Genomic DNA, 24307 nt, shown 5'->3' with positions numbered 1-24307 from the left:
TTATCAGGTAATAGTAGACATCTATGCTGTTTCCACTTTTTGACTATAATGAATAATATTACTATGATCATTCCTGCAGAAGTCGTTGTGAAAGTGGGTTTTCAGTTCTCTTGGGGCTATACCTATGAATGAAATTGCTGGGTCATGTGGTAATTCTATGTTTAGCGTTTTGAGTAACTGCCAAACCTTTTTTCAAAGGCTACACAATTTACATTCCCACAAGCAACGTGTGAGTGTTCCAATTTCTATACCTCTTCACTAACACTTGTTATAGTTTATCTTTCTTCATAAATCATGTCATTTATCTACAGACTCTTATTTTACCATATACTCAAAAAAATCAGTATTTGAGATTTTTATTATTCTAAGCTGTGCCCACCTTGTTTTCCCTGAGGCAGTAAATATCATGGCTTAACATTAATGGCTAAATGATTGCAGAAAAATAATCTACCTTACCAGTAGGGGAAAAATATATCAAAAGTCATTTCAAAATAATCCTTTTTTTGCATTTTTATTGTCTGTTGCTACTGAGAAGGGATTTATGCATTTAAAGCTCCCTGTTAGATACATGAGTTATTTAAATTGGTGTGCTTAAGATTCACCTAAGGGTTTTGGGGTTGAGGGGATGCCAGAACATCAACCTTGGAAATTCTGATTGGACCAGATCCTATGTATGTTTTGAAATTTCACAGATGAGTCTGATTTGCTGTCAGTATAAGGACCCACTGATGAACATTGCAGTGATATGTGAAGCAGAGGAAATAGCTAGTATATATATTTTTAAAGTGCTTCTTATTGGAAGACAGAGAAAATCTTTAGAGAACATTACCTCTGACAATAATATAAATAGGTTTACAGATGTTGCCAGTTTGCTGTCCCTAAAAAAATAGAAAGGAGATCTTGAATACTATTATCACCTGAAATTCTTCTCTATTGACCATGGAATACAGTATAATGTCTTAGAACATTACTCTTAAACCAAACTGCCTGGTTATATCCTAGTTTTGCCACTTATTAGCTGTGTAAGTAATTTGGGAAAGCCGCCTAACCCTCTGGGTCTTATTTACTCATTTGTTTGTCATTTGTAAGGACTAGTAAATACATATGAATGCTTAGTACAGCATCTGACCTTTAAATGTTAAATAAATGATCATTTTCCCTCTTGGAAGAGAAGATATGCATTTCACATTGGATTATAGCAGAGTTGAAAATATATATTCATTATGAATAATTTTTAAAAATTTCTAGATACAGTTGAAATATGCCATATCCTTTCTTTGATAATTGTAAACTGAATCCATAGAATGTTTTCATACTTTGAGAAGATATAGATGTTTACACTATAAGTATTCGATCTTAGCAAAGATGATGGAGGTAAAACATCATAAGAGTTTGTGAAAAAACAACATTCTTAACATAATACTTATTTTGATTGTTTAAATGTTAAAAACAGTATAAACAGTAAATACTTGTTTTTTTTAACATTACTTTCTTATTGAAATATAATTGATTTAAAATACTGTGTTACTTTCAGGTGTACGGCATAGTGATTCAATATTTTCACAGATCATACTCCATTATAGGTTATTACAAAGTAATTGGTATTTTTCCTGTGCTATACCATATTTCCTTTTTGCTTATCTATTTTATATATAGCAGTATATATCTGTTAATCACATACCCCTAAATATTCCCTCCCCCTTTCTCTCTCCCCTTTGGTAAGCACAAGTTTGTTTTCTTTATCTGAGTCTGTGTTGCATATACATTCATTTGAATTAATTTTTAGATACAACATGTAAGTATCATACAATATTTGTCTTTCTCTGACTTGTTTCACTTAGAGTAATATTCTCTAGGTCCATCCACATTGCTGCAAATAGCAATATTTCATTCTTTTCTATGGCTGAGTAATATTCCATTGTATATCTATATCACATCTTCTTAAACCCATTGGCTGTTGATGGACACTTAGGTTGTTTCCATGTCTTGGCTATCACAAATAGTGATGCTATGAACACTGAGATGCATGTATCTTTTCCAATTAGTATTTTTGCTTTCTTTGGATATATACCCAGGAGTTGATTTGCTGGATCATATGGTAGTTCTATTTTTAGTTTTTGAAGAACCTCCATACTGTTTTCCATAGTGGCTGCACCTATGTACATTCTCACTAAGAGTGTAATAGGGTTCCTTTTTCTCCACATCCTCTCCAATATTTGTTATTTGTAGACTTTTTGATGATAGCCATTCTGACAGGTGTAGGGTGATACCTCATTTTTGTTTCAATTTGCATTTCTCTAATAATTAGCAATGTTGAGCACCTTTTCACATGTCTGTTAGTCATCTGTATGACTTCTTTGGAGAGATGTCTACTCAGGTCATCTGCCCATTTTTTGATTGGGTAGTTTTTTTGTTTATTTATTTATTTGTTTTATTGAGTTGTGTGAGCTGTTTGTATATTTTGGATATTAACCCCTTTTTGGTCATATCATTTACAAACATTTTCTCCCATTCCATAGGTTGTCTTTTTATTTTGTTGATGGTTTCCTTTGATGTGCAAAAACATTTAAGTTTATTTAGGTGCCATTTGTTTATTTTTTATTTCTTTTGCCTTAGGAGAGAGATCCAAAAAACTATTTCTACAATATCTGTCAAAGAGTGTTCTGCCTATGTTCTTTTCCAAGAGTTTTACATTTTCAGCTCTTAAATATAGGTCTCTGAACCATTTTGAGTTTATTTTTGTATATGGTGTGAGAGAATAATCTAATCTCATTGTTTTACATGTGGCTATCCAGTTTTCCCAGTACAACTTGTTGAAGAGACTGTCTTTTCTCCCTTGTATATTCTTGCCTCCATTGTCATAGATTAATTTACCATACGTGTGTGGATTTATTTCTTGACTCTCTATTCTGTTCCATTGATCTTTCTCTCTCTTTTTGTACCAATACCATGCTGTTTTGATTACTGTAGCTTTGTAGTATAGTCTAATGTCTGGAAGAGTTATACTTCCATCTTTGTTCTTTTTTCTCAAGGTTGCTTTGGCTATTCAGGGTCCTTGGTGTTTCATAAGAATTTTAGGATTATATGTTTTAGTTCTGTGAAAAATGTCATGGGTATTTTGATAGGGATTGCATTAAATCTCTAGATTGCTTTGGGTAATATGGCCATCTTAAAAATATTAATTCTACCTATCCAAGAGTATGGGATATCTTTCCATTTCTTTGTATCATCCACAATTTTTTTCATCAATGTTTTATAGTTTATATGTTTTATAAATGTTTTATATGAATTCTAGCAGCTATTCTACAATCAGAAGTCTGGGCTGCTTCTGGGACGTTGTTTGAAGTAAAAGCTAATTATGATCACTGACACCCCACTTGAACTGCACCCAAGGTCCCTGAGTCAGCTCTGCATCCCTAGACAGAGTCTTTTCCCAGGTCCTGGCTGCCCTAGATCCAGTGCCAAGCATGCAGTGGGAAGGGTCAGCTGGGACTGGGAAGTGTGGTGAGGTGGTCATGAGAATTAAGATGGCTGAAATGCCTTCAGAAGTCTGGGCTTCTTCTGGGGCATTGCTTGAGTAAGCACCAACAATGGCTACAACTGCCCCCATTTGGCTATGCCCTAGGCCCCCGGGTCACCTCTGTCTCTATATCTAGTCTTTTACCAGGTCCTGGCCACACTAGATCCAGTGCAATTTGTGCCATGGAGTGAATGGGACTCTTCCCTCAGCTCGAACAGGGGAGTACAGTGAAGTGGCAGCTGTGAGGAAGGACCTCTCTCTGCCCTACCAGGAGGCAAGTCAGCACATGCACCCTCCTCAAGAGTTGTGTTTAGGCTTCTCTAGCCTTTCTATCTGTCCCAGAAGTTCTCCAAGCAGCCCAGGAGCCTTGTCTCCTATACATAGGCACTCTAGACTGGGGTGCCCAGTCTGTGGCTCTACCCACTCACTCCCCAGGACCAGTGTCCACCAATGCAATCTCCTTTTTCCTGAGTCCCCTACTAGGGACACAGGTACCTACATGTTTTTCTTCCAATACTACCCAATTACATGTGTATATGTCTTACAGCCTTGGTTATATAGGAGTCCTTCTGCCAGTTTTTAGTAAGTCTTCCATGGGAATTGTTCCACACATAGATGTATTTTTTTTTTTTTTTTGCAGTACACGGGCCCCTCACTGTTGTGGCCTCTCTCGTTGCGGAGCACAGGTTCCGGACGCGCAGGCTCAGTGGCCATGGCTCACGGGCCCAGCCGCTCCACGGCATGTGGGATCTTCCCCTACCAGGGCATGAACCCGTGTCCCCTGCATCGGCAGGCAGGCTCTCAACCACTGCGCCACCAGGGAAGCCCCCGTAGATGTATTTTTGATGTATTCATAGTGGGAGGTGAGTGCCACATCCTCTTACTCAGCCACCTTTGATCTCTACTCCTCCCATTCAATACTTTTTTGAGTATGTTAAGCTCATTTCTCTAGCAAATATGTAGCTCATTTCAAGGAATCACAATCCAATGTAGTTTTATAGAACAAAAGTGCTACAACCTCTTTTTGTGGTAGCAAAATATATTCCAGGAAAGTGGAAAATCATTGACTTTCATTCATACAGAGAACTATATTATCTGTCAGTCTAGGTTTAGGACATTTTTAGCAAGGATAATGAAGTAATTGGGCCTTTATTCTTATTTCCCTCAATTTATGGTCTTACACAAAACTTCATTGACAAAATGACATTCATTTGTGTATAAGTATCCAGCTTAAGAAATATAGTGATATTTACTTTTCTTGATATAATATACAAAATATGGAAAAAGAAAATAATAATATAAATTAAAACTGAATTTATGATGGAGGATAATCCTTGAGATGAATATCACAAGTGCAGAGGAACAAAGAAAAATTCATTAAAGTGCTTATAGAGAAAAAAAAAGATAAGGAAAATGGACAATCATCCAACATGTGGATAATTGTTGTACAGAACTAAGAACCAAAAACATGGAAAAGAAAAATATTAAAAGATGTAATAGAATAAAATGTTTATTAAATAAAAAATGGAGTTAATATGCAAATGTGAAAGAATTTATTATGGTCTAGCAAATAGGATTGTATGGCTGATGTCAGTATACATAGTGATGAAGTTACTGAACTTCACAAATGAAGAAAGAATTATTCAGGCATTTAAGCACAAACATCAGTTCCCCCAATAGAGGAAAATCCAGCTGATTTTAGACTTCTGTATGGCATCAAACCACTCAGGAGTAAATGGATTACTATCTACAAGTTTCAAAGGAAAGAAAAGTGTGATCTAATGATACTTTTTCCTAGCCAAGTTGTTATTCAACTATAAAAGCAAAGCACAGATGCTCTCAAATACTCAAGTGTTTAAGAAATAGCACACAAATATATTGAAAAGAAAGACTACTCCTTAAAAAATATTCTGTCGAGACTTGTGTAGTAACAAAAAAAATTTGGAGGTGATTACCAAATCTCTGACTCTATTAACATTATGAACTAATGCTAAATAAAGGTGGAAATGCATCTACAGTGTGTAATTTTTATAAAAACTGACAATAAAATATTCAAATATAATAGAAATTGAGGCATAGATGAAAGTGATTAGATAAAATTCTACATATAGCATAATATAAATCATATATTTTAAAATATGAAGAATAATGAAAAAAATATAAAATTATATAGTATCCAAGTTGTTTTTACAAAATGTGAATAACTATTTTCAAAACATGATTCTGGTGGTACAAAGAAAACTAGAAATCAATCTTCCTTTGAAATATCAGTATATAAATATTAATTAAATATAGGATGTAAATCCTATAATCCATTAAGCTAGTAATTAAATATAAATATTAACAAGTGACATTCATCCAAGGGGTGTGAGGAAGCTTTTGTATTAAGAAAACCATCAGAATAATTAACAATATTAATAAATGAAAGGAAAATCAAATAGTAATAGATTTGACTTTCACTTCACTGATATCATAATGTCATCCTTATGTTTAATGGTAAAACATGAGAAGCATCACCATTAAAGTCAAAAGAAGAAGCAAATGCACAATTGTATTTAACATTGTTCTCTAAGCAATGGCTCATACAATTAAACAAGATAAATAAACCTAAAGATTAAATACTTTAAAAAAAATAAAAAGACTCATTAAGATTCAGGTTATCAAAGTAATATGTAAATATTACTAACTTTCCTATTTGACAACAATAACCATTTAGAATAGGCAATATAAGTAAATATACCATTTCCAGTAGCAACAGGAAAAAAGTAAACTTAACAGCAAATATATTGAACCTATATGAAGAAAACATTAAAACTCTACTGGGGTGATAGGAGCCAAATAAATGCTCCTCCAGGTGCTGTACCACTTCTCAACTTTCCTTTACAGAAAAATTTTTGAAAGGGTTGCACATGGAGACTCTGTTTATCTCATCTTGTTCTCTATTTCTTTATTGAGGTAAAATTTTCATAAAGAAAAATGCATAAATCTCAAATGTACAATTTGATGAATTTTGACAAACTCATACAACTATGTAATCAACACCCAATTCAAGAAACTGAACATTTCCATCACACTAGGACATGACCCTTCCAGTCATCCTCTCTCACTCATATGCAACCACATTTCTCATTTCTATTAATTTAAATGTATATTGCTGATTATTAAACTTTACAGAAATGGAACTCTACATTATATACATGCTATAGATTGAATGTCTTTAGCAACATCCCCCCAAATTCATATGTTGAAATTCAATTCCCAGTATGATGATATTAGGTATCAAGTTGTACATTCAAGTGTTTAATCTTGAGTTAACTTTTGTATATGGTGTAAGATAGTGGTCCAGTTTCATTCATTCAAACTCAGCAATGGCTGAACTCTGTTTCAAGACAATACAGCTATCTGACAGTAGTTTTAAATTTCTGGAACAAGTACTCATGAAATGTACTAAGATAGCTCTGAAATTATGGAACCTACATAGAACAAGGTCTACTTTCCATTTTACCAATACCCAAGCATATTAGGCCTGTGTTTGCACCTTAGGGTAGTGAAAAATCACTGAAATCAGTAGGGAGATGGATGCTTCCAACTTGGCTCATCTTGTAGAACATCAAATTATCCCTCACTCCATCCTTCCACCTCTGGTCTCCCCCCCAGAATGTCATACACATTTCAGGTTTCTCCTCCTCCCCCCCATCCTCCCCCCAACACTCCCCTCCTCCTTCTGTTCATTTCCCTCTCCCTTCTTCTCCTCTTCCTTCTTTTCTATCTTCTCATCATCTCCCTGGAAGAGAGAATGTCTCTGACTTAATTTTGCCCTAAATAAATGTTATTGCTAGTGCAATGAAATATAAACAACACTAGGAACAATAAGTCCACTACCTTCTGCGTACATTTCCTAAGTAACTTTAAAAGTGGTTGAAAATCCTGTGGAAATTATATCCTAATAGAAACCTGCCTGTGGCTCTAACGTCATTTGGCTACATTATAATTATGGCACAACCTTTTTAATAGCTTTATTACATAGGACAAAAATACTTATCATTAAAAGCATTCTTATAGTATTATTTGGAATTTGGCATTTATCTAGATAAAATATTTGGAATAAGATGATATTTTAAGAAATATAAATAAACTTTATAATAGCCTTCCTATATGGAACACTAGTCATTCTGATTCTATCTTAACTCTAATATTCAGGAAAACATTTTCTATTGCCACCTCAGTGCTTTAAAAAGCTTTCCCCTGAGCTTTCAAAGAAAAGGAATGTTATCACTGTAATTGGATAGTCTGTGACAACGTTATAATTTCTTTATTAACTATGATTCTTAATGTAGAAAAAATGAAATCTCAGTGTGTTTGAATTCAGTTGCCCTGCCAAAGTTAATTGCTCCTCAAGAGATGCCAAACTTGGGATGTGCTGGGGGTGTGAAAAAGAACAACTACTGACTTTAGTATCTTATTTTCCAGTGAGTTAACATGTTTCATGTAATTAGCCCCAATGTTCTTTTTAGATTAACAGATCAACTAAAAATATGTTACGTTTTAAAAGAAGCAAACAACAGGAAAGTGGGAACGTAACAGAAGCATATTTAAAGGGCATAGACTCATTACAATAAACACATTTAAACAATAGTACCAGCTTAGCCTTTACAAAAGTGTATTTACCCTTTTTTTAAATATCCAAAATAAGTAGAGCATCAAGCTTAGCATACAGTGATTTTATTTGTTTAAGTAACTTGTAATTAATAAGAGATGGCTTATTAATAAGAGATCATTTTGTATTATCTTTCAGAATATATTTTATTAATAATGTACCCTCACATAATAAAATCATTTTAGAGCTTCCCTGGTGGCGCAGTTGTTGAGAGTCCGCCTGCCGATGCAGGGGACACGGGTTTGTGCTCCGGTCCAGGAGGATCCCACATGCCACGGAGCGGCTGGGCCCGTGAGCCATGGCCGCTGAACCTGCACGTCCGGAGCCTGTGCTCTGCAACGGGAGAGGCCACAGCAGTGAGAGGCCCGCGTAGCACTAAATAAATAAATAAATAAAATCATTTTAGTGAAAACAACAGCTAAAATTGCCAGACAATTGGTGTCTAGCTCCTGAATAAAGTGTGCTTAAGACAACTGATATTCTAGAAGATTAGATAGTGTAGGAGACTTTCAAAGTAATTTTTCCTCTAGCCTGACTTCTCTAATGAATCCTATTATCAAGTAAATCACCAGAAACTTACATACTTGAACCCTAATGCCATAATCCCCCATAGAAATGATTACATTGATTTGTAATTTGATATTATTACCACAGTTCTTTATTTAGAGTCAGTAAAAGATGTGTCTATTTGATATGCTTTTCTACAGTTTTCAGAAAACAGCATGGATGACACTGACCATTATGTTATTCAGTGCTCTTATAATGTACTCATGCTATAAATATAGTTTTAAGGTCAGTGCCAGAAAAAAAAAGTTCTTTATCTTAGTCTAGTGTTATGCTTCATTTAACGGGTTAATAAGAGGTATGTAATCTGACACATTTCAAATTTTGGAAGTGAGCAGACCATGAATAATAATAGTAACAAAAATATACATTGAAGACATGAAACATTACATATTAAACATTTGAGTATATGGTGCATTGAATTCATATTTGGATTTGGGGAAAAAGAGAGAATGAGGGTTAGGGTGAAAGTTAAATAATAAACAACTTTCAAGTAATTAAATTAATGGCTGAAATAGCCAGATCAAGCTCATCATTTTCAGTCTTCCTAATGAGCCTTAAATCTACCAATTGTTCATCTTGTTATTTCTGTGATAATTGACCTCTATTTTATACAGCACCCATTCTACCCCTACAACTCTGTAATATCCCTTTCACCTCCTAAAAAAAATGTTTCACAAAACAGAATTGCCTGCATAGATTTTGTGGTCAGAAACTATAGACACACCCAGAGAATCATGGAACTGAGAGAGAGTTCCAAAGTTGGTTCAACTCTAAGCAGTGGCGTGTTGGTAAATGTTTAACAAGAGGACTTTCTCAATATAAAGTCCTGATTTGTAGGGTTCTTTGATTTCTGTGGTGTAAATATTCCCTTCATGGCTAATTCTAAGCTATCAGTACATCAATGGTCATTGAACACAGTTGAGAAAAGATGAGTGCAATTAGCAGTTGGAAGCCCGTATTCTGGCTCCAGCATACCACTAGACCAAAGTTATCACCATTTAATCTAGGTAGTCCTAGAATGATGACAGCCAGCAGATAGTGGTAGCTTGGCAGCTTGTTAAACTGTTAATCAATCTGTAATTGTGTTCTTTCCATTTAATCTAGCTCTTGTTACAACCTCCATGAATTTCATTTTATATTATTTGGAGATGAAATTTGATTGGTTCATAGTACTTTTTTATGTTCGGACTTTCTGTCTTTGAAGATCATTAAGTGACCTGTTAGCATTCCCTTCTAAAATGCTCACCTGAACCTGCTTTTGTTTTTCTTTAAAGCCTGTATTGTACTTTCTACCTGACATCACAAATCATATTTGGTCTATATACAGTTGACCCTTGAACAACAGGGGTTTGAACTGTGGGGGATCCACTTATAAGCAGATTTTCTTCAATTAATACATACTATGTTTATGATCTAGTGTTGGTTGAATCCATGCATGTGGGATCCATGAATTTGGAAGGCCAGCTATGGGATTTGAGCATCAGAGAATTTTGGTATCCGTGGCTAGTCCTGGAACCAATCCCCAGCAAATACCGAGGGATGACTAAAGTTTGGCTTGATTTAGGAAGTTTGTTCAAGTTGTACTGGCTCTTACATCATTCACTAGCACTTTTATCAACTGCATGAGCAGAAAACAGTTATTTTCAGTTTATTTAAATTTTCTTATTAATACTTGCCACATTTTGGTACATCTTATATATTTGGTCCTCTTCTTTGGACTCTCCAATTTTCTGCCTTTCCTTTCTTCTTTTCATTGTTCTTTAGCTTTCTTTCTTTTATATGTACCTATCTTTATCACTGTATTTTTCTCTATAAAAAAACTGATTACAATTTTTCTGACAATAAATGATGCCTCTACTTCACATACTAAGATGACACTACTGACCCACCACTGTACCAGTGGTGAAGATGATAGAATTCAAGATAAGAGAGGCCTGAGTTCAAATATCCTGATAGCAGTGGAGTCTTGGGTAAATTGCTTAAACTCTTTGAGCCTTATTTCCCTTATTTGTAAAATGCAAGTAATATCTACCTTATGAGTTTGTTGTGAGAATGAAATAGGCTGAGTGATTCTCCTGGCATATTATAAGAGCTGAATAAATGGTAGCAGTGGTAGTATTGTAGTAATACTCACAATATATTATACTTAAGTAGTATAAATAAATAAATAAATAAATGTGCATTATATGTGCATTAAATGTGCATTATATAAGCATTAAATGTGCATTATATGTGCATTAAATGTGCATTATATAAGCTTTCAAAATACGTCACATTCCTCTTTCTCAGTTACTTATATGAACTTTGAGGACCTGTTTGCTAGGGCACTGGCAAAGGTTCAGAGTATATTTTCTATGCAACCCCACTATCAAAAATGTTTCAAATTAATGAATTATTAAGGATCTTGAGAATTCTTTCTGAGACAAAAAGAACACTTCACAATCCTTTAATGTGGTACATGTTTGCCCCTAGCAAGTTAGACTTTCTTAATTCACTACACTACCTCTCCAGCTCTAATCACACCAAAACACACTGACTCTTTCATTGTGTGCTCCCTTACAATCAGAAGATATCCTTCTACCAACATGTGTATAGTTGTGGTTTCTCCAATATATATTTCTGTAGTTTGGCTTTGGTACCCATGTGTACTATTTTGCAGGTGCCCCAATGGTGCTACACTAAACTAAGCAGGTAATTTTGGATACTACTTTTTGCCTTGCAAATTGTTTTTGAGGGCCTGCCCAAATTAAAGTCACTTGCAAACTTTTTGTTTCCAGAGAATTAATAACACTTGAAATGTTGGCGCTTATTGAGCCCAATATCCCTTGACCATTTCATTGTTTCTGCTGGGGAGGAATAAATTTTCCTCTACCCTTCTAGGTCCTTCTGGCTGGTCTAAGAATTAAATTGACATGAGACAGATTAGCAGGATAAAATAAAAAAAAATTAATAACATGTATACATGGGAGAAACCCAGGAGAACTGAGCAACTCACCAAAATAGCTGAAACCTTCACCTTAAATACCATCTCAAGCAGAAGACAAAAGAGGATGATTTGGGGGAGTGGTTTAGGACTTCAAAGGTGAGGAAAACAATCCACATAGAAATGGAAAAGCAAACGTTTGGTTTAAAAAAAAAATGCTTTCTGGGCCATTCAGAGACAGGGGACGCAGAGTGGACTCTGATCTTTAAGAGTTTCCCCACACCACATCTAGCCCATATCCTTTGCAGATATGCCTGGTGATAGCTCTATTCCTGTAATAAGCCCTCTGTCTAAATTCAGGAAGTTACAGGGAAGGTCAAAGTTTCTTCTTGAGTCTTTCTTTGGGCCTCAGTTGTTTTCAGCTCAAAATAATCTGCATGCCAGAAATATTTGGGGGTGGTAAATTCTGTTCTCCTACATTTCTTAAGGAATGTTTTAAAAACCCATGTCATTAGTAAAATAATAGTTACCCTTGAAGACCTGATTTTCAGCTCATGAATTGCTACAGGCCTGCCCTGCTCTCTTAACCCCTTTTTCCTGACCCCAAACATTTCTTAATAGTTTTCTTTATTGTCCACCAATTGCTACATTTGTATCAAGATTATATTTTGTGCAAACAGTACGTATTCCCTAACCTTGAATTTAGTCACTCAGATTTTGGACCTGCTGTTTGATTTGTTTTTGGTTGAACCTCCTATTTAAATTGGAGCACTTGGTGACTTAAATTTAGGAATGTTCCCCAGAGCAGCTCCCAGCACCCTTATTTTTAACCTTTGTTCTTATCATCAATATATACAGATTTGAAACAGTCATACAGAACTTTGGGGAAAGGGTATAAAACAAACTATTTAACAATAAAAAATATACCTGGCTACTTTTCCAAGTAAAATTTATAAGAAATGTAGCAAGCATAGTTTTATTAAACTCTCCAAAAAAACTGTGTTTTAGCCATAAAGGTAAATATTTTAGCTCAATATTAATATAATTATGGAAATTATTTGATAATACAGACTACCTCAAATTATGAAATTTTAAATACCTGTTCTATTGGATTAAAATGCCAAATTATTCAGATGAGCAAAGCATACATTACATTTGGCAATGTTTATCAGCAATTATCATATCTAATACAACTCTTATTAAGGAATAGTCAAATGCAAAGTAATTCAGAACAGATGGACAGTGTACTCACGGAACAGAAACATTTATTTAAGAATATGTTTAATATTTTCTTTTTTAATATTCTTTTCCAATGAACTTTCAAGTTCAATCAATATTTAGTATATTTAATATATTCATATTTTTATAAACATCCCTGAAAGTCCACTTAATGGACAAAATCCTTTACAGAGCATATTATTGTATGCTGATAAATTCCTCATTGGTTTAGATTACAGGGTAGACTTGGAAGAGCTGGCAAAAAATGCAGAGAGATTAGCCTTTTTTTTTTTTTTTTCAGTACGCGGGCCTCTCACTGTTGTGGCCTCTCCCGTTGCGGAGCACAGGCTCCGGACGCGCAGGCCCAGTGGCCATGGCTCATGGGCCTAGCCCCTCCACGGCATGTGGGATTTTCCTGGACCGGGGCACGAACCCGTGTCCTCTGCATCGGCAGGTGGACTCTCAACCACTGCGCCACCAGGGAAGTCCAGCCATTTTATAGGCTTGTATTGTTTACAAAGTAATCCACCACTCTCATTTTTTTCCCTGTAATGAGTTTTAACAACATACACAGAAGCTTAGCTACTCACGAATATACACTATTTGCTGAATTGACAACTGATTGGGGAAGGAAAATATAGTTTCAGGTATGTAAAGCAGTCTGTTTAAAGACATGGAGACCTAAAATCTTAAGAAAAGTTCTGTGAGGTAATACAAATAACCTGTGGATAGAATTTTTCCTATTTATTTTCTATTTCCAAATGCTAAAACAATTTTCTATTCTTTTCCTTAGTTACATATTTTTTGCTACTCAGTGCAAATACATGTCAAAATGATCACTCAGAAAGCATTTAGCTGATTCAGCATTACCTTTTTTTGTTTTAACCTTATCAAGAGTTAATGCATTTTACTTTATCTTATTAAGTTTACTGTTAATGCTTTAATTATACAATCTACCTTCTTCCTCTAAAATTTTTCTCATTTTTGAAAATGGTCTGTATGCTGTTGAATTCTTCATTCTAATTTAATTTATTTTCTTGGTATGTTTTTTTGTTTTGAACAATCTACTTTGGTATGCATAACAAAGGATCCTTATTGTAAGCAGGTAGGGGGTCCCTGGAAAAAGGGAACCTGGCTTGGATTTCTTTACATGAGAAGCCATTTTACGCCTAAACCATTTTGTGATCTAAGCCTGGCATCAATGCTTGCCCTTACAGAAGGACAGATCTCAGTAGTTAATAACTTTTAGGGAACAAAAGAAGATAAAAATAAACAACTTTTACCAGGCCAGGGAGATAACTTAACCATATCAGAGACAATATATCAGTTGTAAAGACTCCCAGTTCTGTTTCAATGGTAAAGATTAGCCTGAAGCACATTCTTGAGTTGTTTTGCCGAATTCAAACCCCCTCAAGCATTCAACCACCAGATCAACTGGAAGCTAAGAAATGATGATGTTGACCTTTTCTGACCCTTGTGACTTCAATCAACTAAAGCTTGGACTCTGCCAACCTTTGCCCCAATTCTATGCTAAATTCTCCTCTGCTCCAGCCCTTTCATAAATATGCATATACCCTTAGCTTAAAATTTCCCCAATTTTGCTGTCTGGGAAGACACTGCTTTGGGAAAGATCCCCAGTGTTCTCCTTACTTGCTGCAAGTAATAATCCTTCCCTCTTGTGATCTTTGGTGTGGTTTTGTCTTTTGGCTTGACACCCAGCAAGAGGTGAACCCAGTTTTGGGGTAATATTATGAAAGTACTAAACAATTATATAAAATTAATACAATGCATTGTTTTAATTCCATATGTATTGGATAGTATTCCATAATCCCACATCTCATGTGACAATGAATTTAACAAAATTACAAATGATTAATGGGCCTATGCCTGGAAAAGTTACCAAGCACAGAACCAAAGATTCTTTAGACAAAGCAAAATAGAAAAATACTTTTTTTCCCCACAATTTGTACATTTTTAAATCCCCTACCCCCTACTGTGCTCCTTCCCCCTTCTCTCTCCCTACTGGTAACCACTAGTTTATTCTTTATGAGTCTTTTTCTGTTTTGTTATATTCATTTGTTTTATTTTTTAGATTCCACATATAAGTGACAACATACAGTATTTGTCTTTCTCTGTCTGATTTAAGTACTTTGTACTTTTAATAAGACCACTATGTCTATTTAGATATAATGTGGTTTAATCACCAAACATCTGTAGGCATGAGTTTAAGTGACAAAATCAAAGGAAGTGCTTTAATACAGTAATGACAAATGCAATCAGAAGTTAGAGCCAAAACATCACTTTAAATTTAGTAAAGAAGATTGTAAACACTGATTGCTGTCAAATCTAAATTATAGCCATGAGAGGCTTCCAATGAATTTTAAACACCCAGGGCAGTAATTATGTTACTAGAATGAAGTTTGTTTTGTGACTTTTTAAAATAATCTAAAATGTTATTACTTATATTATGAAGAAATAATTCATTTGTCCTGACTCAAAATAGATTTGTTAACCAAACTAAAGTTTCCTTAGATAAAATTATTTCTATTGTGTCCTTTGTTTGTTTAAATATTTGTTTCTTTGGCTCATTCAAGATGGTTTCTGGGAGCATTATGTTCCTTACTCAAATACTGAAATTATTACTCTTTATCAAGTATGACAGATATCATGATTAAAAAGAAAGGAGATACACATTTCATATTATTTATGGTCTGGGCAAAGATAAAATATATTCTGCTTGGTTTCTACTACCTTAATGATAAATATGGGTCAGTTGTCACTAGCATTGTCTAAATCATAGCGAAAATGTAACTTCTCTGTGCAGAATTTTATTCATATAGAATATAGAAATCATTGACTTCTATTTTTGAAACATCTATTTTATTTTATAGTTTTATAGACAGTTAAATATTTCTTATTGATGTTCACATTAATTTTAAAATGGATTAGCTAGAGAAAAATATATGCAAGTGCCATCTAACTGAAAAAAATTTATTAGTGAAAATGAATCAGATCTCTCATGTAAAAGCTTATCTTCTCTCAAGTAGATCATCACTAATCCATAGTAATTACCTAAGTCTAACTTAATTTTATGTAACATTTTGCATAAATTCGTTGTTATATTAGTAAGCTAGAGGACAAGCTGTTTGTAAGTTTTTAAACCTATTTATAAATTTCCAAAGATTGATACAGAAGAATATAATGCCTCTTCCTATGTGCATTTTTACCAGTCTATGACTTGTGATGAAATGTAAGTATATCCTATGGTATCAGAAAGACAAAATTAAGCTGAAAATTAGGCAACAATATAGAATATGAAGCGTTTGCAGTGGATTTTCTTATTTTATATTAGTTAATATTTGTTAACTATGAAAAGTTTAAGAAATTTTTCTGATATAGTATTATGATTATCTTAAGGAAAATTCAAATGGTGAAAATGGAGTGATTGTCAGACCTAGTACCTAATCAGGGACCACTCCAGCATGTCAAAGTAAAGCCATTGAAGCCCTATCTCTGAATACCTAGAAGTTCTCATAACACAAATGTCAAGTCACTAGTACACTGATAAATTCAATCCAATTCAACAAATATTTATTATGCAACAACTATGCACCAAGCACTTTTCTAGGTACTGACCATACAATGGTGAATAAACTGGTTCATTTCTTCAAGGAAATTACAGTGTAATGGGGGAAAGAGAATCTTACATAACATACTGTATCATTAGCTCTAGTTGATGGTGGCTTTAGAGCTTGGAGATGGATGACTGCTGAAGAGATTTGTTATCAGCTTCTCTGGTAGTGGAATATAAGCAATGGCTAGCTACGTAGCTACTTGGCAACTGCTAGAGACCTTATATGTCTATAAATTACATATAAAAATGTCATATTGTGTATGCAATGAGACTATATTTACATTATCTTTTACTTTTTCTGGCAATTTTTTCCTAAGTATTCAAAACTGCTTTGTAAAAAATATCTTTAATTGATTTGAATAATACCGCTCTCCCTTTTCCCTTTTGTTAAAAAAAGAAGATAGAAATAGGCCATTAAGCCATAAGAATTAAGGGGAAGAAACTGAATTGACTGAAACGTTGTTACATTTGGATATGATTATGTCTACTTACACAAACAATGAATGTTTCAAACGAGCACAGAAACTATATAAATTATGACTGTAGTCAAAGATCATTTTTCATATTCCTAGCCACATTATAATCACAAGTAATAACTTACTTATCTCAACATAAAAAACAAAAATTTCCATCAGGTTTCTCTACCTAGACATTATTGATATTTTCGGCCAGATAAGTCTTTGTGTTTGGAGTGGGTGGCTACTTAGTGCATTACAGAGTGTTAATCAGTATTCCTGGAATTTACCCACTATGTACCAGTAGCTCTTCCTCAGTTTTGACAATCATTGATGTTCCAGATATTGCCAAATATTCCCCAGTAGAGAGAGAGAGAGATTATCTTTATGTGAAAGCCACTGACTTAGAAAAAACAAACATGTTTCAGGGTGCCATATATATTTACATTGGACTGGATGCTTTCCCCCTAAGATCAGTAACAAGACAGGCATATCCACTCTCACAATTTCAACACTGGAACAGACATCAAATCAGTGCAACCAGATAAGAAAAATAAATAAAATGTATCCAGATTGGACATAAGTAAGTAAAAACTGTCTTTACTTGCAGATGACATTACCATCTAATTAGTAAATCTGATGAACTATATAAAAACACTACTAGAACAAATAAGTGAATTTAGAAAAGTTACAGGAGGCCAGTCAGCATACAAAAATCAATTATATTTCTATAGCGTAGCAATGAATAATATAAACATGAAATTAAGAAAACATTTCCAAGTCTGGTCTAGGATGGAGGCTTTGGAAGACCCTGAATGTATGTCTTCCCATGGATTCACCAAATTTACACCTACATATAGAGCCTGCTCCAGCTCCAGCCAGCCAGCTTAAGATGTCTGGCGCATGCATTCTACACAGGGGAAGCTCCTATACAAGACCACACCTTCAAGACTAGGAGAGATAGCTGTTTCAGCTAATTCATAAGACCAAACACAGAATTCCAAACAAAATGAGGAGTCAGACGAAAATGTTCCAAACAAAAGGACAAGATAAAATCCCAGAAAAATCCCGAATGAAACAGGGGTAAATAATTTACCTGATAAAGTGTTAAAAGTCATGATCATAAAGATGCTCACCAAATTGAGGAGAGGAATATAGGAGCAGAGTGAGAACTTCAAAAGAGTATAAGAAAATATAAGAAAGAACCCATCAGAGCTGAAAATTACAATAACTAAATGAAAAATACACTACAGCAAATCAACAGCAAATTATATATGAGAATGGATTAGTGATAAAATAGTGGAAATCACCCAAACAAATCAGCAAAAAAAAAAAAAAGAAAAGAAAAGAAATAAGGATAGCTTAAGAGACCTCTGAGACAACATCAAGCATACTCACTTCAAATTATAGAGGTCCCAGAAGGAAAAGAGAGAAAAGGGCAGAAAACTTACTTGAAGAAATAATGACTGAAAATTTCCCTAACCTGGAGAAGGAGCAGGTCCACAAAGCACAGAGAATCCCAAACAAGATGAACCCAAAGAGGTCTACACCAAGACATATCATAATTAAAATGGCAAAAGTTAAAGAGAGAATTTTAAAGGCAGCAAGAGGAAAACAATGAATCACATACAAAGGAACCCCTATAAGAATATCAGCTGGTTTGTCAGAAGAAATATTGCAGGCTGGAAGGGAGTGGAATGATATATTTTAAGTGCTGAAAGGAAAAAGTTTACAGCCAATAATAGTCTACTCAGCAATGTTATCACTAAGAATTGAAGGAGATACAGTTTTCCAGACAAGCAAAAAATAAAGGAGTACATCACCACTATAGTGGCCTTACAGGAAATGTTAAAGTCTTCATTAAGCAGAAAAGAAAAGGCCAAAACTAGAAAAAGAGAAAAGAGAAAATCCCACTGATTAAGGCAAATATATAGGAAAGGCAGTGATCAGCCGCTTAAAAATCTAGTATGAAGGTTAAAAGACAAAAGTAGTAAAATCAGGCTTCCCTGGTGGCACAGTGGTTGAGAGTCCACCTGCTGATGCAGGGGACATGGGTTCATGCCCCGGTCCAGGAAGATCCCACATTCCACGGAGCGGCTGGGCCCGTGAGCCATGGCCGCTGAGCCTGCGCATCCGGAGTCTGTGCTCCACAATGGGAGAGGCCACAACAGTGAGAGGCCCATGTACAGCAAAAAAAAAAAAAATGGAAAACTTGACAATAAGTACATACCTATAAATAATCACTTTAAAAGTAAATGTACTGAATACTCCAACTAAAAGACACAGAATGACTGAATAGATACAAAAACAAGAGCCATATATATGCTGCATACTAGAGAATCACTTCAAATTTAAAGACACACACAGACTGAAACTGAAGGGATTTAAAAAAGATTCCATACAAATGGAAACAAACAAAAAATAGTATTACTTATATCACACGAAATGGACATTAAAACAAAGAGTATAACAAGAGACAAAGAAGGGCATTACTTGATGATCAAGGGATCAATTCAAGAAGAAGATATGGCAATTGCAAATATATATGCTCCTATGCTCCACACAAAGAAAATATTAACAGATAATGGTAGATATTGATAGTGACACAATAAAAGTAGAGGACTTAAACACCGCACTTACATCAATGGAAAGATCATCCAGACAGAAAATCAATAAGGAAACACTGACATTAAATGACACATTAGTTCAGATGGACTTAATAGATGTATATAGAACATTCCATCCAAAAGCAGCAGAATACACATTCTTTTCAAGTGAAATAACACTACACACACAATGGCATGACTACAATAAAAAAGACGAACAATATCAAGTACTGGTATGTATGTGAAACAAGTAAATCTCTCATACAACCCTTGTGTAGCATGTTAAATGGTACAACCACTGTTGAAAAAATTTGGTGGTTTCTTAAAAAGTTAAACATTCACTCATCATATGGTCAAGCCATACCACTCTTAAGTATTTACCTAAAATTAAAGGAAATATATGGGGCTTCCCTGGTGGCGCAGTGGTTGAGAGTCTGCGTGCCAATGCAGGGAACACAGGTTCGTGTCCCGGTCCAGGAGGATCCCACATGCCGCGGAGCGGCTAGGCCCGTGAGCCATGGCCGCTGAACCTGCGCATCTGGAGCCTGTGCTCCACAGCAGGAGAGGCCACAACAGTGAGAAGCCCGCGTACTGCCAAAAAAAAAAAAAAAAAGGAAATATATGTTCATTCAAAGACTTGCACATGAGTGTTTATAGCAGTTTTATTTATAAGAGCCAAAAAGTAGAAATAAACCAAGTGTTCATCAACAGGTGAATGAATGGCATATCCATACAATGGAATGTTAATTAACAGTAAAAAGGAAGGGAATACTTATACAGGCAACAGCATGGATAAATCTCAAAATAATTATGATGAGTGAAAGAAAATAAAGACAAAAATGGTATGTTATGATTTCATTTATACGAAACTCTAGAAAATAGAATCTAGAGTGACAGAAGTCAATAAAGCTATTATCATATATTAAACATATCATATATTTAATACATAAGTAGATTTATGCAGGTATAATTAGCACACAATATGCTGCACATATTTAAAGGGAAATATATTTTATTTAAATTTTCAGTTACGTGTGTGTGTATATATATACACATATACATATATGATTTGTTAAGATTGCCTGAATTTCCAAGCAAAGCAATTTGGAGCAACATTTCCTATTATTATCATTATAAAGAAACTCAAATTATATGGAGTTAATTAAGCACAGACTATTTGCTGATTATAGGCTGGTGTTGTTAGACTTTTTCTATTGAAGGAGTTACAATGATGCTACAGTTGGTGAAAAGTTGATGCAGAGACATGCTATTTAATTAAACATTAGGCTTATAATTCCTTTAAAAATTTGATAGGTTGAATTCCATCAGTTTTATTTGTGATGGGCAATAACAGACATTAATGGCCCACTATTAAAGGTATTTTTAGGGAATCTGGTGCATTTTGTGAAGCCCTGAGGGCTTTTCTTATGCATTATAAATTATATGGTAATTTAACAAAGCATTTATAAAAATAACCCAGTTTTCCACTAAAGCAAAAATAAGCAATCAATTCACACAATGGGATTAGTAATTGATGTACTTTAAAATTGACATTTGAAGCATTTCTGCTTTGTTGATAATCATTTATATACTGTTCTAACTAGTGAAATTTGAAGTTTAAGACTGGAGCAATTATTTTACTCAGAGATTTTTATGGTCAACCCATTGAAGGACTTTTTCTTCCTCAGTGCAACTATTTCTAATTATGATTGCTGAAATATTGTTGGATTTAAGATACATGAATAAATAGTGAACAAACCTAAATAATAAAATCTGGACACTGAACAAAATGCATCTTTGTTGTGATTCTATTATTGTGGAGGGAAAAGGTCAGGCAGCATCCACTCTGAAGACCCTCCCTCTTTTATAGTGAGATCTTTCTTCACAATTCTCTCAATCACTACATACACACTCACACATAAAGATGTACATGCAACATACACACTTGCATACATACTTACTGAAGAATACAGTATTAGGTTACCCAAGGATGGTAAGAAAAATTTTAAAGTTTGTTCACTGAACAAGAATCTTGTAATCAAGCAGCAAGGGCCTCTGAAAATCAAACTGTGCTCTGCTCACTTAACCCTGTGTCCTGGTTAAGGACTGCATCTGCTCTAGGGAAGATGTGGCTTTTTCTATTTCTGCACAGGAGCCCAAGTGGGCTAGCAGCAGCCCTGATGGACATGACAGACTTACAGTCATCATGATTAGAAAGAAAAGAAAATAATTCTTTATTCAGGGTAAACTGACCTCAATGATGAGCTTTACTCCTTGAAAATATGCAAACCAAAGTTAATGGAGATTTATTGGTAGGACTATACCTACATATGTGGAAGAGTAGAAAATCACCATAGTAGCCACAATGGAAAACTGAAGTTAAGATATACAAAGAACCCTCAAATGAGTTATAGTGTAATTCATTGCTCCAAATTCCAGTGCTTCTCCAAAAGTGTGGTGTTTTTCTATATTTATCCTGTTTGGGGTTTGCTGAGCTTCCTGGACATTGTCCATTGTTCTTTTTGAATAAAAATTTGAAATTTTTCATCCAATATTTCCTTAAATATTTCTGATTCCATTTTACCTTTCCTCTCCTTTTGGGGTTTCAGTGACCTGTATGTTAGACTGATTTATCCTATATGTATCTGAAGCTCTGTTAATGTTATATTTCAATCTTTTTCTCTCCGTTGTATCTGTGTGAAAAATTACTATTGTCCTGTCTTTAAGTTCACTCATTCTTTATTTTGTTTTGACTAATCTGATTTTAATCCCATCCAATAAATTTTATTTCAGATCATATTTTTTAGTTCAATGATTTCTATTTATTTCTTTTTATAGTTCCTATACCTCTCCTGAAATTTTGCACCATTTTACCCACTAAACCAATCTTTTAACATATTTATCATAGTTACACTAAACTATGTCTTGCTGCTAATTCTAAGTTGCCTGTGGTTTTGTTTCTATTAACTGGTTTTCTCTTGACTATGGCTCACATTTTCTAGCTTCTTTACATGACTACCAGTGTTTTATTGTGTACTGGACATTGTAGATGATATGTTACAGAGACTCTGGATTCTGTAATGTTTTTCTGAAAAGTGTTGACTTGTAGTTTAATGAATCAATTTGGTCTTATGGAGGCATGGATTTAGGTTTTGTTAGGGTTAGCTTATTTTAGTTTTACACTCTCTAGGATGTATGTTCTACCTTGGGGACATGGTCTATATTTCTTAAATATATCCTTCTGGATTTTCAATGGAAAGCCAAAAATTTTTACCAAGCCTCTCTAACTGATATCCAAGTTAACATAGATGCTAAAATCTCTGTTCAGTTCTTGCAGACTTCCATCTGTTCTTTTCCTCTAATTTATTTGAAGTCTCATCTTCTGCATGTAAGTTTAAGATTCAGCTAAATTTGAGGGGAATTTATTTGGGAATTTTAAAGGTCCCACTTTTGTCTCCCTTCTTTCTAGACTATCTTCTCTAACTTTTCACACCAACTCTATTCTCTCGCCCCATTAGAACTCCATCCCTCAAGTGTGTGCAATCTGGGGATTCCTCTCTAGGGAAAAGCCAAATAAATGTGGATCTCACTCAACTTGGTTTCTCTTGTTCAAAGGTTGAATCCTCTTCAAGTCCTGTCTGTTCTTGGTTATTTTCCAATACTTTCAAGCCACTGTTGTTATTGTTGTTTTCATTTTGTCCTAAGTTTATAGTTATTATTGTTAGGGAGAAATAAGATACAAGAAGTTGGGAGACTCCGATTATTTTGTCTCATCAAAATTGAAGATTAAATCATTACCCTGCCATAAAAAAATCATTAATTGGAAAACTATCAGCTCTGACACCACCTCCTCTTACTCTCAATTTCATTTATTCATGTGCAGGAACACTGGTTCCTGCCAGTTCCTTGAATGGACTAAGTCTTGCCTCAGGAACTTTGAGCTTGCCTTCAACACTCAATCGTAGGATATTGGCATGACTCACACTTCTACTTCCTTCAGATCTTTACTCAAGTGTATCCTCTTCAGTGGGGCTTTCCTTGGCCACACTAAAGAAATGTCAACCCTCACATGCATTTTTTATCTTCCTTCTCTGCTTCTATTTCTCTTTTGCCTTTATCAATATCTAATATCTACATTTTGTATATTATATATAGTCATGTATATATTGCATTTATTAAATTTATTTACTTTATTTATTTATTGTCTCCCCTTTTAGAAAATAAGTTCCATGATGGCAAAGATTTGTTTTTCTGTTTTGGTTTACTGCTATAGCTCCAGTACCTTCTGTACTCCTAGTATTGAGAAGAGTTTCTGAAACATAGAAGTTACTCAAAAAATATTTTTGACTCAATTAATGAATTAATGACTGAATAACCCTGTGTTCATTATCTGCTATTATACTAACATGTTTTCAAGAGTTAGCCTGTTAGAAGGGAACCAGTACCTCCTTGGCCTATATCCCTTGCTTAAAGCCACATACTTGAAGGCAATATGATACAGAAAATTAAGGTCTGAATTTGACAGAATGGATGATTCTGATGTTACTTTCTAAATTTATAAGAAATCTCTTCCTTCATTCTACTGAATAAATTTTCATTTTTAAATAATTTTTATTTGAGTATAGTTGCTTTACAATGTTGTGTTAGTTTCTACTGTATAGCAAAATAAATTCATTTTTATTATTACTGAAAATGTGAGAAGTAATGAAATTAAGCATGTAAGGAAA

This window comes from Grampus griseus (assembly GCF_964374135.1).
Source record: "Grampus griseus genome assembly, chromosome: X".
In the NCBI taxonomy this organism is placed as follows: domain Eukaryota; kingdom Metazoa; phylum Chordata; class Mammalia; order Artiodactyla; family Delphinidae; genus Grampus; species Grampus griseus.
Note: the sequence above shows the minus strand (reverse complement) of the source record.